We start from the raw sequence: 14,078 nt of genomic DNA, 5'->3' as shown, positions 1-14,078 counted from the left end.
CCCAAGGAGCCCCGAGGGTCTGTTGCCACATTGGCTGTGGCCCATTTGGGTCCAGCGGGGTCCTCCCAGCCTCAGGTCCTAATGCCATGCACATCCCACAGGTCCCAAGGGCTGCCTCGCCCATGACACCCTCTCCTCCTTTGGGGGCTCCAGATGCAGTTGGTTTCGTGGAGCACCTAGTGTTATGTGAGGTACGGGATATCCTTCTGGAGCCCATCTCATTTCTTCCTCCAGGCAGCCCCAGAAGGGTGCTGTGACGGTTCCCATATTACAGGTGAGGGAACTGGGGTGTTTGGAGGTTTGCTCATTTTGTGAGCTGCAGGCTTGGTTTCAAACCCCAACTTCTGCCTCAGGGCTGGTGTCTGCTCACCGCCCCAGACACCCAGGCAGGTGCTCACTCCCCTGAGCCAGCTGCAGGCTCCCACATCATCATCTCCCTGCCCCGAATTCTTCCAAGGTGCTGGGCCCTCCCTTGGGGACCCCACGGAGACAGAGAGAGCAGAGTGCTGAGGGTGGAGGAGCGCAGGCCCCGAAGTGGCCTTTAAGGTTCTCTTTTCCCTCAGGATTTCCATTAGTAATCTTAATTCAAAGGTAAGAGACACAAAAAGCTTTTCAAAAGATTTATAACCAGGGTATAAAACCAGTAACCTCATTTTCCCTCCTTCCTATTGTCGCAGCAGTTCACCTCTATGAACAGTTGTTTTGTACCATTTCGGGAACTTTTGTACAAGAACAAGCATATTGAGGTCCTCCCCTGGGTGGGTGTCACTTGTTGTCCCCTGGAGGCCTCTTTCCTGTCTCCCATCTCTCAGGTGTCCCTGATGTGGAGTCAGGGGTGTGTCTCACAGTCTCCTGGACAGTGTTAGGACCCACACAGTTCGCTGTGCTGTTGCCCTCCCAGAGGATATTCTGCTGGCTCTGGGCCTTTGCAATGATGAATGGTGCCCTGGTGACTTCTATATCTTTGTATAGTTGACGAGACAGACCGTGGATGAAAGGACTTCTGGAAACCGACTTACTGGGTTAAAACATGTGCTTTTAAATTTGGCTTAAATACTGCAGAATGGCTCTCTGGAAGCTGTGGATCAGCTCACACTCCCACCGGCAGGGGGAGGAGAAACGATCTCCACCTGAAGATGAGACCAGTGGTTAGCAGGGTGCTGGTGATTCCGAGGCACCCAGGAACTGCTTAGAACCCCTGTGCAGCTTCAGCCTGCACGGTGTCTGGAATTCTCACCTATTCCTTGAACAGGGGCATTGACTCTCCAAGGCTCAGATGTTACAGGATCATCCATCAGTCCCCAGAGCCCCCACTCGGAACCCCAGAAGGGTGACAAGGGAAGTCTGCTTGTACTTATTAACAGTGGACTAAGGGAAGGTGGCATTAGGGCTTTCCTGGGCCATCAGCACTGTTGCCTTCATGGATTTTCTCCTTCACTAAAACAAGAAAAAAAAATAGTACATTAAAAAGTATGTTTTGTGACTACCTTGGCATAAGACTGAGATAATCCAGGATGGACTGTATTCACTGTTTTCTTTTGGTTTCAAAAAATTAAAATGGTGTCATCAGCTCCTAAAAGCACTGTGCACCCTGAATGTCATCTTTACTGTGCCTTGTGTTGGCCTTGGCCTTGTTCCCCAGGGTACCTGCCCCAGTGCTCACCCTGACTTTGGACACTGAAAGGCCCATACGGGGGACAAACAGTCCTCATGTAAAGAACCAGGCAGCCTTTGGGTGGGGGTCGAGGCTCATGCCCATTACCAAAGCACTAGCTCCTGTAGTTTCCAGAGTGTTTTGAGCAACATTATTTTATTTCTGGCCATCTGCCCATTTTACAGATTACAAAATCAAGGCACTGAGAAAAGAGAAGTAGCTTGTCCTAGACATACAGTGAACAGGAAATAAGGCTGTAGAATCAAACACAGTCTCAGTCCTTTTCACGGCCTCCTGCAAGGCCAGTGGTGCCAGCTGGGGTCAGTCGGATCTTCTGATCCAGATTTGTTCTCTGGACTTCCTCCTAGAGATGTGACTTTACACAAGACAGTGCCTGACAGTGCAACAGCCTGCAGGTCACACAGTGGAGTCCCCATGTTTGGGTGACAGATGGTTCCTGAGTGTCTCCCCAAGTGATTGGCTTTGGGGTGTGAGTGTGTGTGCATGTGTGTGTGTACATGCAAACATGTGCATGTGTGTGTGTGTGTGTGTGTGTGTGTGTGTGTGTGTGTGTGTTTGTATACGTGCATGTGTATGTGTGTGTGTTTTTTTCAAACTATAGCAAAATTAATTGTCACACATGCCCGGGACCTTATTTTAATGCAAGTAGAGCATCATTAGGAATTCAGAATTAGGTAGCTCAGCATTAATTACCTTTTATTTATGGAGTATGTTTATTGTCATTAACAAGACAAATGCTTGAAGGGCAGGGAAGGAGGATTCTTCAGGAGCAGGTGGATTTAAGAAGTAATGTGTGGGTGGCAAAATCAGAAATGGCGTCTTTCTTTCTTTCTTTTTTGTCTTTTTCATTTTTATTGGTACCGGGGATCAAACTCATGACCACCTGCTTGCAAGGCAGGTGCTTATGCCGCGGAGCTAAATCCCCAGCCCTGTGTTTCTTTTTTTACTTGTATTCTGTCTGATTCCTGTGTTCTGATTCTCCTTACCCCTTTCCATAGGCTCTGTGTCCATCTTGGGAATTCTGATCCTGTTTTATCCCTATTGTGCCGTCTACAGTGTCAAATAGCCAGGCCTGCTTTCTGGGATACATACACCTCCAGGTTCCTGTTCCTGATGGAAAGGGGCCATGAGATGAAGCTTTAGAATGCCAAGCTTTCATCATGTCCCTGCCATCTTAAAAAGCTTATAACTATTGCCAGGAGTGGTGGCATATGCTTGTATTGTCAGCAATGGGGAGGCTGAGGCAGGAGGATTGCTGCATAGCCCAGCCTGCATAGCCAGCACTTTATAGTGAGTTCAAGGCCAGTTTAAACTACATAGTGAGACCCTGTCTCAGAAAAACAAGAAAAAAATTACAACTATTAATTATCTGCATTTTACTGAACATGTATTATATCCTGGGTACTTCTGCAGCACACATGTTATTTATGGCCTAATAATTCTTTGGGGTAAGGGATAATTACATGGGGTTTATAGATGTGAAACTTGAGACTCTGAGTTTGAGTCAATAGCTTGAGGTCACAGAGAAAAAATGACTCAGATTTGTCACCATCCAATATCACTCCCACAGGGCCATCAGAAAGGGCCAGACAGAACATGCTCACCACACAGCTGGGCAGGAGCTGAGCCTTGGCACTTGGAGCCATCGGGGTCCAAGCAGCCCCGCAGGGAGGCCAAAGGACTTTGTTCCATTTTCAGCTTCCTCTGCCTTCTGTGTGTGTCTTCCCACAGTGGTCTTGATCTGGCTGAGGGCTGTTTGTTTTCTAAAGCTAAAAATCAAACTGGGATTATGATGCATGCCTGTGATCCCAACACTCGGAAGGCTGAGGCAGGAGGATCACAGAGTTCAAGGCCAGCCTGGGCTACATAGTGAGTTTTAGGGCAGCCTGAGTGCACAGTGAGACCCTGTGTCAAACCAAAAAACCAAAAAAAACCCTAAAAAGATGGGAAGAGCCATGACTGTTTTCCTTTCCAACAGTGATCTCTTCTGGAAAACAAGACTTGGAAGCCTTGGTTGGGCTGCCATGGCCCCCTGTCCCCAGTGGGTAGCATGAGATGGTACACAGCCCAACAAACCTGAGTGCTTGGTCCACTGAATGTGGCTTCGTAATTGGTGGCTGGCATGGGGTAAGCCCGCCTCTGCACTGTGCTGGGACCTCTGGTGTGATGGGGCAGGCAGGACCAGGGAGATTGGATCTCCCAGCTCACACTTGGTTCTCCCGTTTGTTTCAAGGTCCTTACAGAGGCCGTGTGTGTCTGGGGATCCTCACCTGGCCTTAGGTGACGGTGAGGTGCACCTGCTTGCCTGCATTCCACAGACTGGGTAGCAGAGATTGTGGACTTATTTACTGAGCATCTATGACACTGAAGGCTTGAGAAGTCTGGAATCCGGGAGGAGGAGAAAGAAACGCACTTGGGGTGGGAATGTCACAACCTAGGCTGGGTTTGAATGCTCCTTGTGTTACCTTCTGCTGTTTATCTTTTGGGGATCTCACTCCTGCGGGAAGGAGTGGGACCCCCTTATTCTCCATTTAGCAAGAAGCCTGGCACAGTATACATGCTGAATAACACTGTTGAGAGAATTCAGTGTGAAGATGAGGACAGAATGCTTAGGAGGGTCGGCCGCCATGTGTCATTAATATAATGGGGGAGAGGGAAGCACCACTTCTGCAGGGCCTTGCTGGCCAAGGAGGAGCTGGCTGGGAGGAGAATGAGCATCTCTGGGACTCCGATGGGGAAGACATGGATGCATGGGAACTTGATCAAGGACGTTGATGGGCAGGGGTGGAGAGGAAATGGACTGAGCCGCCAGGCTGGTGAGTGGTGAAATCCAAGATTGGAGCCCAGAACTTCTTAGCCCAGCTCAGGTGGCTTCTGGGCCATCCAGCGGTCTCCTCTTCGGTTCACTTTTACCACAGATTGTGTATGCATCTCCTGTGAGATGCTCTTTGAATTAAGAGCTTCTGAGAAGCAGCATTACACAGAGCATTCGGCAGGGATCAATTCGTCCTTCAGTTTCCTTCTGCACAAGCCTACAGGCTACTGTTGGTGGTCACGGCCAATCGGCGCAGCCCTTGCAGGCCGCCCTAGGCCTGGAGCTCACCATGCGGTAGAGGTGGAAACCAAGGCTGAGGTGCAGGTGGGGACTCCCCCTTCCAACTCTGTCCCTGCTCTGTACGGCTCTAGCTCACTGCCAAACTGTAGCTGCCGCGACTTAGTTTCCAGTTTGAATAAAATGTCATTATCCCTAATATGACTTTATTCTTTCCATCAGAAGCTGGAAGATTAGAGGATTGGAGGCAACCAGTAATTAGGCTCACCTGTCAGAGCTGCGCTCATGTCAGAGCGAAGTGCGTCCTCTAACTTCGCCTTGCATTTCTCTGCATGTCAAGGCAGCTGTCAAGGCAGCTGGATTAAGCTCCTTATGGGGACGATGACTGACCCCAAAATGTTAGAACAAGGATTACCGAGATGGAATTTGGCTCAGTTACCTGCTTGTCATGATTTAGGAGAGCTGGAGATTCTCGAGCTGCTTAAGGAAAGTACTCATTGGTGAGGAAAGCTGGGTTCCAAACCATTAACAGCTGGTGGAAATGGTTTCTAAGATCGCAGCGTGCGGACACGATATTCATCTGTACCCCAGAGATGAACTTCAGGCCAGTCCGGGGACAAAAGTGAAGAGTCCACAGAACCTTTCAGTGCCATTTGTCATCTGTGGCTTTGAGGGAGCTGTGTCGCATACTTTGTTCCCGATGATGGGCCACATGAGCCAGAGGCTGGATGGGTCTTTGTTCTCCACTCTTGAAAAATTACAGTCTGGCGTACTTCAAAGGGATTCTAACGAGGCTGTCCGAGGCACAGACTCCAGCTTTGCACATTCAGATTTCAGCTCCACGGAGTTCAGCGCAGCTCAGTTTCGGTAGTGAACATTCGGTCTTTTCCTTTCTTGGGTCCAGGTAGGGTTGTCATGGAGATGCTCCATCATTTTCATTGTCACCCTGGCTTTCCTCAGTTGCTTCTGCTGTGTCCATTCTGTCCAGGTAGCTTTGACTCTCGGTGACTTCTCGCCAGCTCCATCCCACTCTCATGCTGCCTCAATGGCTCTCAACGACTGTTTTTTGCTGCTTCCAGAACATTCCCCAGTGTAGGAAACTGGAGATATTCAGTCAGGAAGGGGCTTTCTAAATAGCTCTAGTTCAATCCTCACTTCATATAGAGTAACTGAAGCCCATAGAGGGAAAGCAACTTGCCAAAGAAGTCTGCAAGCTCCCACATACGAGCTATACACACCCCCAGTGCTGCCCCATGAGAGCTTCAAGGCCCTGACAAGGCACAAACCGTCTGTCTGCTGGGCTCTGCACTGGTCCTTTTTGTGCACACCAAATACAGTTCTCACCTAGTACTCTACAGTAGGAAATCTGGTTTACAGATGGAGAAACTGAGGCAGCTTTCTGCTCACGCTGGATGCTGCCAGCTCTTGAGAGTCAGTTGTGTGTGTCTTTCCCCATCTCCACATTCAGGATAGCAGCTTGCTGGTTGGACTTGGCCACAGTGAGACTATTTACACAACAGAAACTGGCAAATGCTACAAATCAGGGCTTTCTCTCTCCGTCCCCTTCAGCATTAGCAGAGATCCGGTTTACCAGTACTCCACGGAAAATGAGGTAACTTGCTACTTGGGGAGGAAACAGGTCTCTGACTTTAAAACCTGAGCTCTTTCCCAATACCCTGCAGTGCTAATCAGCACTTTATTTCTGTCTTCAACTGTACTGTGGTTTGAACACAGGACCTCCTGCATGCCAGCTGGGCCACACTCCAGCCCTAATAGGCCAGGTTTGCAATGCCTCATTCCCTCTTGGCTGGAGGTGACGCAGGAGAAGCTGGGCACCGAGGGTGGTGGCAGAGTGCAAGGGTTCTCGTGTGGCCCCCAGGAGAGGGAGATTCCCCGACCACACTCTGCTGTAACCACTGGCCACTGCCTCTCGTGCTCTCCCAGTGCTTTGAGTTTCCCAGCTGGCTTCAGCTCAGGCCCTCTTGTCCTGGCTCCCGCTGCCTCACAGGCTCTTCCTCCGAAGCACAGAGCTTGCTGCCCACTCCCTTGTTGTCTGTGCTCTTCCTAGACCAGCCCATCTAGATTAGCATCACTCTGTTCATTTCCGTGTTGATTCTCATAACTCAGTCACCATCTGTCTTCGCCCCACACACGTGTTTGCTTTGGGTCTTCTCTCACTGTGGAATGTAAGCTCCAGGTAGGCGGGACCTGTGTCATGTTCACCTTTAGCTTCAGAGTGCAGAATAGGGAGGGACTGGATGGATGAAGGTGGGTGGTGTTGGACCCTGTGTGCCGCCCTTCCTGGACTTAGCTTGGGCAGACAAGCACCGGCTCAGATACTTAACTTGGAAGGCAAAGGCTTTCTCCCGGCTCTCTGATTTCACCAGGTCTTCCATGTGTATAAACCATCTTCTCTCGACCCTTGGGGCTATTTCTTTCATGTTCCTGCATTACCCCAAAAGAAGGCCAACTGTCACATTGGCCAGTGCTGATTTGCTGACAAATAATTCATCAAACATTTTGCAAAGGAACCTTTGACCCTGGGAACTAATTACATTTCCATCTTGGAAGTGAATGTATCTGTGTCATTTAAACCGATTATTTAAGAGGGTGTTTGGGGCTGATTGACTGTGACCTTTGGAGAAACAAATAAGAGGGTGCTTAGGTGACAGCCAGTCATGGGAACAGCTGCAGGGATCCAGGTGAGGTGCCTGTACTCTCATCGTGACCTGGAGAGCCACACCAATATTGTTTTCCACATTTCTGAGGCCACGCCTGCTGGTAAACACAGAACCATGTGTGTTAGGTGTGTCCCCCTCACACTCACATACACCCAGCTGCCTTTTTCACTTACAAGTTTCATAGATTGCGGAAAATTTCAGCCATGTGGACAAGGGAAAAAGATAATTAGAAATCTGGGATCTCAGCCCAGAGATAACAATTGTGAATATTCTGATTGGTTTCCTTCGTGGTCTTTCTTCCCTACCAATGTACAGTTAGCATTTTGTAACCCATATTTTGAAAGACTTAATACATCAGCTCCATGTCCTTAAATACTTCTGCACAGTCTCTTTTTTTTTTTTTTTTTTTTTTTGTCTTTTTCCTTTTCATCGGTACCGGGGATCGAACTCACGACTGCCTGCTTGCAAAGCAGGTGCTTATGCCGCTGAGCTAAATCCCCAGCCCCTCTGCACAGTCTCTTTGACTAGCTGGAAAGTATTCTGAGGGCATCATGATTTAAGTCACTGCCGGCCATCGGATGGGTGTACTGTTTCCAGCTGTCAGGAGAACGTGGTCACGGAGCGACTGCTGATGAGATTTAGCTAAGCAGCTACACCCTCGAGGTCATGCGCTTCAGTACCTGGGAAGGAACCGATGTGGACTAAACATCTACGTCTCCCCGCTATGCACTGAACCCCTCATCCCAGAGGCAGTGGTGTTTGGAGATGGAGCCGTGGGGGTAGTCAGGTTTAGATGAAGTCATGAGGCAGCATGAGAGCCCCATGGTACCATCGCTGCCGAAGAGATGGAACTCTGCTCTCTCCAAGGTGTGAGGTGGGCCATTGTCAAGAACCCAACTGTACTGACACCCTCATCTTGAATTTCCAGCTTCCAGGACTACGGAGAGTAAGTGTTTGTTGTTTAAGTGCCCTCTCTTGTGCTATTCTGTAGTAGCTGTCCAAGCTGATCGAGACACCCCAACCTCACTGAATCCTCCCCCTATACTTGCCATTATTATGACCATGATTTGACCGCAGGGCCTTTGCATATTCTGTTCTCTCTGTTTGATGGCCTTTTTGCCTGACATCCCTTCACCTATTATAGATTTCTTCTCCACCCCCCTCCAGTAATACATTTCTTTGCGTTTTAGTATTTCTGAATCTAAAAGTTAGTGTGCATGTTTGGATGGTAGTGACTCATGGGCTTGAGAAAGACTACACTCCCCTTCCTTCCCAAAGTTCAGCTCAGGCAATGCCTCCTGTGTTTGGGGTCCCTCCTGGGCCCTCAAAACCCCTTCTTCCTCCTCCTCCTCCTCCTTCTTTGGAAACACAAAGCTGTCTTGTTCCATACGTGCCTGATAGCCAGGCTCCAGGAAAGGTGCTGAAGCAAGACAGGATGAGGGAAGCTATGCCTACCCGTGATGGCTGGAGACCTCCTTCCCAGACGCCCTGTGGGCAGGACAGAACCTCTCGCCTCTGCCAGCTGTGAGCTGCTCCCACTGCAGGCCCAGGCTGTGTGTGCTGGCTCTCGGAGGGCAGAAGGCAGGTGGGTGGGAGGAGGTTTGGGTCCTTCACGCCCATGTGGCTGTAAGGAGCTTCCAGGAAGCCATACACCAGCACAGCCAGCGATTGTTCCTTGTGCTTCAGAATGACACTCTGGAGTCACAAGTGCTTGGATTTCAGCTTTACAAAAGGGCCTGCTGGAGAGATCGCCTTTCCTGCTGTCCCTCTGGCCCAGCCCAGTATACAATGACCATGAAACAAATTGGCCATTTGAGCCACCTTTCAGTGCCCCCTCCTCCCGGCTTCTCTGCTTTCTCTCCCTGCTCCCGGGCCTTTCTCTTTGTTCTGAGTTCGCCTTCCCTTATCTGCCCTGCATGACTTTTACTTTGGTTTTTGCTGATTTGCTCCAGTTCCGGAAAGAACGCAGTACCTGTGAGCCCCAGGCAGTGTCTGCACAGAGGTGGGAGGACACAAGATCATCCTTTCTGGTTGGGAAGGTGAATGGGCAGCTGCTGATTTGAGAAGGACAGGAAGGATTCTAACAGGTGACCAAATGGTGGAAGAAAGGGAAAAGCCAGCACAAGCACAGGCAAGAGCAGGATGTGAGGACTCAGAAAGGCGAAGCAAGTACTTAGAACATCCATAGCTGACCTGCGATGTGCTGGCCATGGCCATTTGTGGGTGGCTCGGGCCTCATGCAGGTCCCTGTTTCTGGTAGCTCATTGAGTCTCTTCTCACGTTTATTTGCACACTCGAGCCCCACAACAGCCCTTCTGTTGTTGTCGTGTTACACATCGGGTCATTGAAAACAGGGCGGTGAAGTGAGCTGCCCACAGTCACAGCACGGCTGAGATGAGACGTGAGAGCTGGACTCTGTCCTTCTCTTATCTTTCTAATGTGTTTAAGCTCCTGCCTGCATCCAAGGCATTGTGGCAAGGGTGATTTGATGCCATCAGAAGATTCCATGCAGCAGGTGGCTTCACCCATTGCCAGTGTCTTCTCTTCAAGTCCTAGAGGCCACACACCCCAAAATCAAGGTGTTGGCAGGCATGGCTCCTTGTGAGAGTCCTCCAGAAGAATCTGTCCCTGTATCCCCTTGGCTTCTGGTGGTTGCCAGCAACTCTTGGGAGATATTCTTTGGCTTGGACCTGCGTCTCTCCAATCTGTGTTTTCATCTTCACCTGTCCTTGTTATAATGACATCAATCATTGGATTTATGACTCACCCTCATCCAGGGTGAGCACTTTATAATGAATCACATCTGCAGAAACCTCATTTTCAAGTTAGGTCACTTCTGAGGTTCCAGAAGACACTAATTTAAGGAAAAACATTCAGCATAGCTTAGGCCCATCTCATGAAGAGCCTACAGGACCATGCAGAGGATTTGTGCTGTGGGCAAGGACAATCAAGGAGGGGCTTCAGCAGGGGAGATTGACCTGTCTATAATCCCACACTGTGGGAGCTGGAGGCAGGAGGGACTTAAGTCTGAGCCCAGCCTGGGCAGTTTAAAAATTCATGAGGACTCGTGCTCAGGCTGTGCTCAGGCTGATCAGAATGGGGAGCAAGCTCTTCCAAATCTGAAAGCATTAATCACAACAAATCTGTTCCCAATGAGAGCTCAAAAGACCAATCAGGACCTGCTTCTCTGTTGGTTTCCCTGTCCTTCCTTTGCATCCAGCCCCATGGGTCCCTGGACCTTCAGCACAGAGCCCTTTCCTACAGTCTCCCTGGGATAGGAAGTGTGTGCAGCAGCTGCCCGGGGGCAGACTGGGATGGGCTACTGAGTCCAGGGGTCCTGGGAAAGCTTGATGGAGTAGCCTGTGCCAGGTGGATGCAGATACAGCAGCCCTAGGTGCAGCTTATGAACCCTGCATTCACCTGCCCCTGCAAATGTGGGACAGGAAAGCCCAGGGGAGTCTCAGCCCTGCTCTGGTGGTATAAACCACAGGCCCCCTCTGCCTTGGCCCTTGCTTAAGCCTTGAATGGGCTGTAAAGGAGTAGGTTTGGGGGTGGCACAGTTGGCCTCAGCAGGTGCTTGGAGGCCTCAGGCTTCTGTGGTTTTTTAGCAAAACTCCCCAAGCACGTAGCAGAATTTCTTCAGATCCCTGGGCTGGAGTTCAGGTAAGGCAGCAGACAAAGAAAGTTTGAATACCTAAATTAAAACCATGTGCTCCTCTAGGGGCCTGTGACCTAAGACAAATTGCATGATCTCTCTGAGTGCCAGTTTATGGGCTCTGAATGAGAGTGGGACATAAATTTTCAGGAGGATGAACCTCTTAAGGCATGGTTTGGGATGGGAGGTGTGAGGAAAATGCCCAGCCCTCTATGCAGCACGCAGGGACAGCTTACCTGGTGGCAGGTATGGAGCATCCTACACCTTGTTCTGAAGATGCTTCACAGAGTGTCTTCTTGGGTCTGCATCACAGCTGCAGAAGTTAGTTCTACGATGACCTCTGTTGTTGTACAGGGAGGGAATTGTGACTTGGAGAAGTTAGGTCATTGCTGAAGGACAAAGAACCAAGGAAGTGTGAGAGCCAAATGTAGACCCCAGAGCCTGCAGTTTCTCCACCTGCCTGTGCTGCCTCTCTCAATGCAATCTTTGTTATCAACTCCCAGCCCTCGGAACCAGCCTCTCCAACCTTGAAACTCTGCTTCCCAGCAGCCCTGCAGCTTGGGGTCACTGCCACCTTGCAGAGGAGACCTGTGGACAGGAGGCTTTGCCTGCTCCATTCATTGAGCACCTACTCCATAATCCCAGCTGCCAGGATGGGAATGAGCAGGGCAAGAGGGCTCCTGCTTCATCCAGCTTGTGTTTTAGTGCCAGAATACACAGGATAAAATCAATAAGCGAGATAATTCCCAGCAGTGGGGAGGGGGTGAAGAAAATAAAACTTCGTGACACAGTGACATTCGGGGAAGGCCTCTGGGCTATTGGAATGGCCCAGAAGAGGCAGCAGGTAAAAAGTACCAGGACAATCTCTCAGGTGGGGTCACACAGGCTTGGAGGAGTTGGGAGGATTGAGGGGAGCAGATGAAAGTGGGGTGATGTCATCAGGAGCAGTGGCATGGGCTGGGAGTGTACTCCTGTGACTATTCAGTCCTTAGTGATTATGTCCAGCCAGAGAGGATGGCTAAGCAAGGGGCCAAGCCTGATCAGGGCAGGGGGCTGAGCGGGGAATTGGGCTCTGGCTGGGAGCTCAATGGAGCCCTTCATTCTGCTGAGGGGTTGTGGGTCCCCTATACTCAGGCAGCTGGTGAGCCCAGTCTCATGCATGGGGATGACAGTATTGAAAATTACCCTGTGCCAGCTGCAGCCAGCAGCAAAAAGGAGTCCAGATCTCATCAGGAAAGCCGTGGTTACCACCCGTTGTCCGACACCCCTGAGCCTGCTGATGGGATTAGAACCCCCTCCGAGGATTTCCCAGGAACAAACTGCCCACAGAGAACTATGGGTAGATGCCATAAAAGTGATAAAATTTCCCTCCCCCTGGAGAGGAGGAAGTTGCTGTGTGGAGTTGGTCAGAATGAAATTGTGTAATGCTGGTCCTGGATGGCACTTTAATGATAGCTGGTGAAATTTAGGGATGGGGGAAAAATACCAAGAAAATCTTTGTCTGACTGGGAAGAAACAGAGCAAGCTGACCTTTTGGCTTGAGAGAAGGGTCAGCAGCAGCATGGCTTGGACCGCTGAGGTCAGACCAAGCTGGGGCTGCTTCCAAAGTTTCACTTACTTCCTGTCCCTGTGTTCTTGGGCAAATAACTTAACATCTCTAGTGTCCCAGTTTCCTTATTTGTATAAACATTGATGTAACAGTGATGCCCACCTCATGGGTTTTCTTTACATTGACTGAACAATATATATAAAGTACTCACACACCCTGAATCATTGTGCCTTGATAAATGATTGCTGCCGCTCCCACTTGAGGTGCCATGTGGAAGGTGTTGGTGGTTGTGATGGGGAGCTTGTGACAGTAGCAGGGACAGGGACATCTTCTCCATGAGCTTGGTCTTCCAGAATGTCCTGCCAAGGTGATTTCTTTTTGATTCCCAGATAAGTGCTATTTATCTTATAACTCACCTGTATTTCCTGGGGGGCAGTTTTGAAAAGGAGACCAGACTGCATCAGTGAAGATTTCTGGACACACTGAGAGTTTAAAGCCAGCCTTTGTTTCATTTCACGAACTGAGGGGGGTGAGCCCTGGTCTGCATGTGGGACTCCTGGAGAAAAGTGTTCAACATAATGCAATGGTTCTAGGCTCTGTTCCTGTCCAGTCCTGGCCCAGCTCCAGGTTTGTAAGCCCGCGGTTCCTCTAATGTCACCAGCAATACATTATGAGAGCTGATCCTCCCTGCTAAGTGTGCCCTGATATGTCCCTTTGGTAGGCCCTTTGGGTTCACCATGCGTTCCAATACTTTGTGGTACCCAGGACTGAACCCAGGGTTTTGGCACTGAGCGATGTCCTCAGCCTTTTTTTATTTTTTTATTTTGAGACAGGGTCTTGCTAATTTGCAAAGTTGCCCAGGTTGGATTTGAACTTGCATTCCTCCTGTCTCAGCCTCCCTGCATGCTGGGATCACGGGCGGGTACCACCGTGCTCAGCTGAACCCATTTCTTTCCACTATGCAGAATGCATTTCCTATCTTCATTTCACACTACATAAACAGCGCCCTTTCAAAAAGAATCTGAAGAGTAAGAGAGAAGAATTGAGTGTCCTTTCTGAGAAGGAATTTAGCGGTGAGAACCAGATTCTGCCCAATAACTGAGGTTAGGAAGAAGCAGTTAGGGGGACACCTGCGGTTGACTTAGGCCCTGAGATCTGTAGGGGAAACCAGGGAGGAAAACAGTAACAACTCAGCAGCACAAGCAGTATTTGCTCATGAGCTCTTCTTGTCATGGGCATGGTGAGTAATTCTGCCCCAGGATCCTATCGAGTTTGCTTTGTGCCCCGAGGTGTAGAGTTTGGAAAAATACCAGTGCTGGCGGTTCTTCTGCATTGAGGAGGAAGGAAAGATGACTCCCGTGGGATTGCTGGTTCTTGGAAAATCATTACTCACCTGATCCCGGGTGGGAATGGAGGCAGAGTGATTGGGACTGCCTTAAGGGAACCTGCCACAGGGCCTCTCACAC

The 14,078-nt window shown here is 49.9% G+C and overlaps 1 protein-coding gene and 1 long non-coding RNA gene across 9 annotated transcripts in view; both read left to right on the top strand.

The window, feature by feature from the left end:
• The window catches only part of Nav2 (neuron navigator 2), a 669,303-nt gene that overhangs the window by 335,706 nt on the left and 319,519 nt on the right, over positions 1-14,078 (top strand). The gene's annotated exons all lie outside the window — the stretch shown is intronic.
• Positions 1-14,078, top strand: part of LOC134477738 (uncharacterized) — a 78,977-nt gene that overhangs the window by 26,998 nt on the left and 37,901 nt on the right. Inside the window, exon 1 of the long non-coding RNA XR_010049936.1 lies at positions 1-14,078. This exon is cut by the window's left edge and continues 26,998 nt beyond it; it is cut by the window's right edge and continues 35,906 nt beyond it. This is a non-coding gene — a long non-coding RNA (uncharacterized LOC134477738).

This window comes from Cavia porcellus, unplaced genomic scaffold, assembly GCF_034190915.1.
Source record: "Cavia porcellus strain 051 isolate PalLab524CR breed Dunkin Hartley unplaced genomic scaffold, mCavPor4.1 scaffold_9, whole genome shotgun sequence".
Taxonomy (NCBI): Eukaryota; Metazoa; Chordata; class Mammalia; order Rodentia; family Caviidae; genus Cavia; species Cavia porcellus.
The sequence above is the reverse complement of the archived record's forward strand: the minus strand, read 5'-3'. Positions and strand labels throughout refer to the sequence as shown.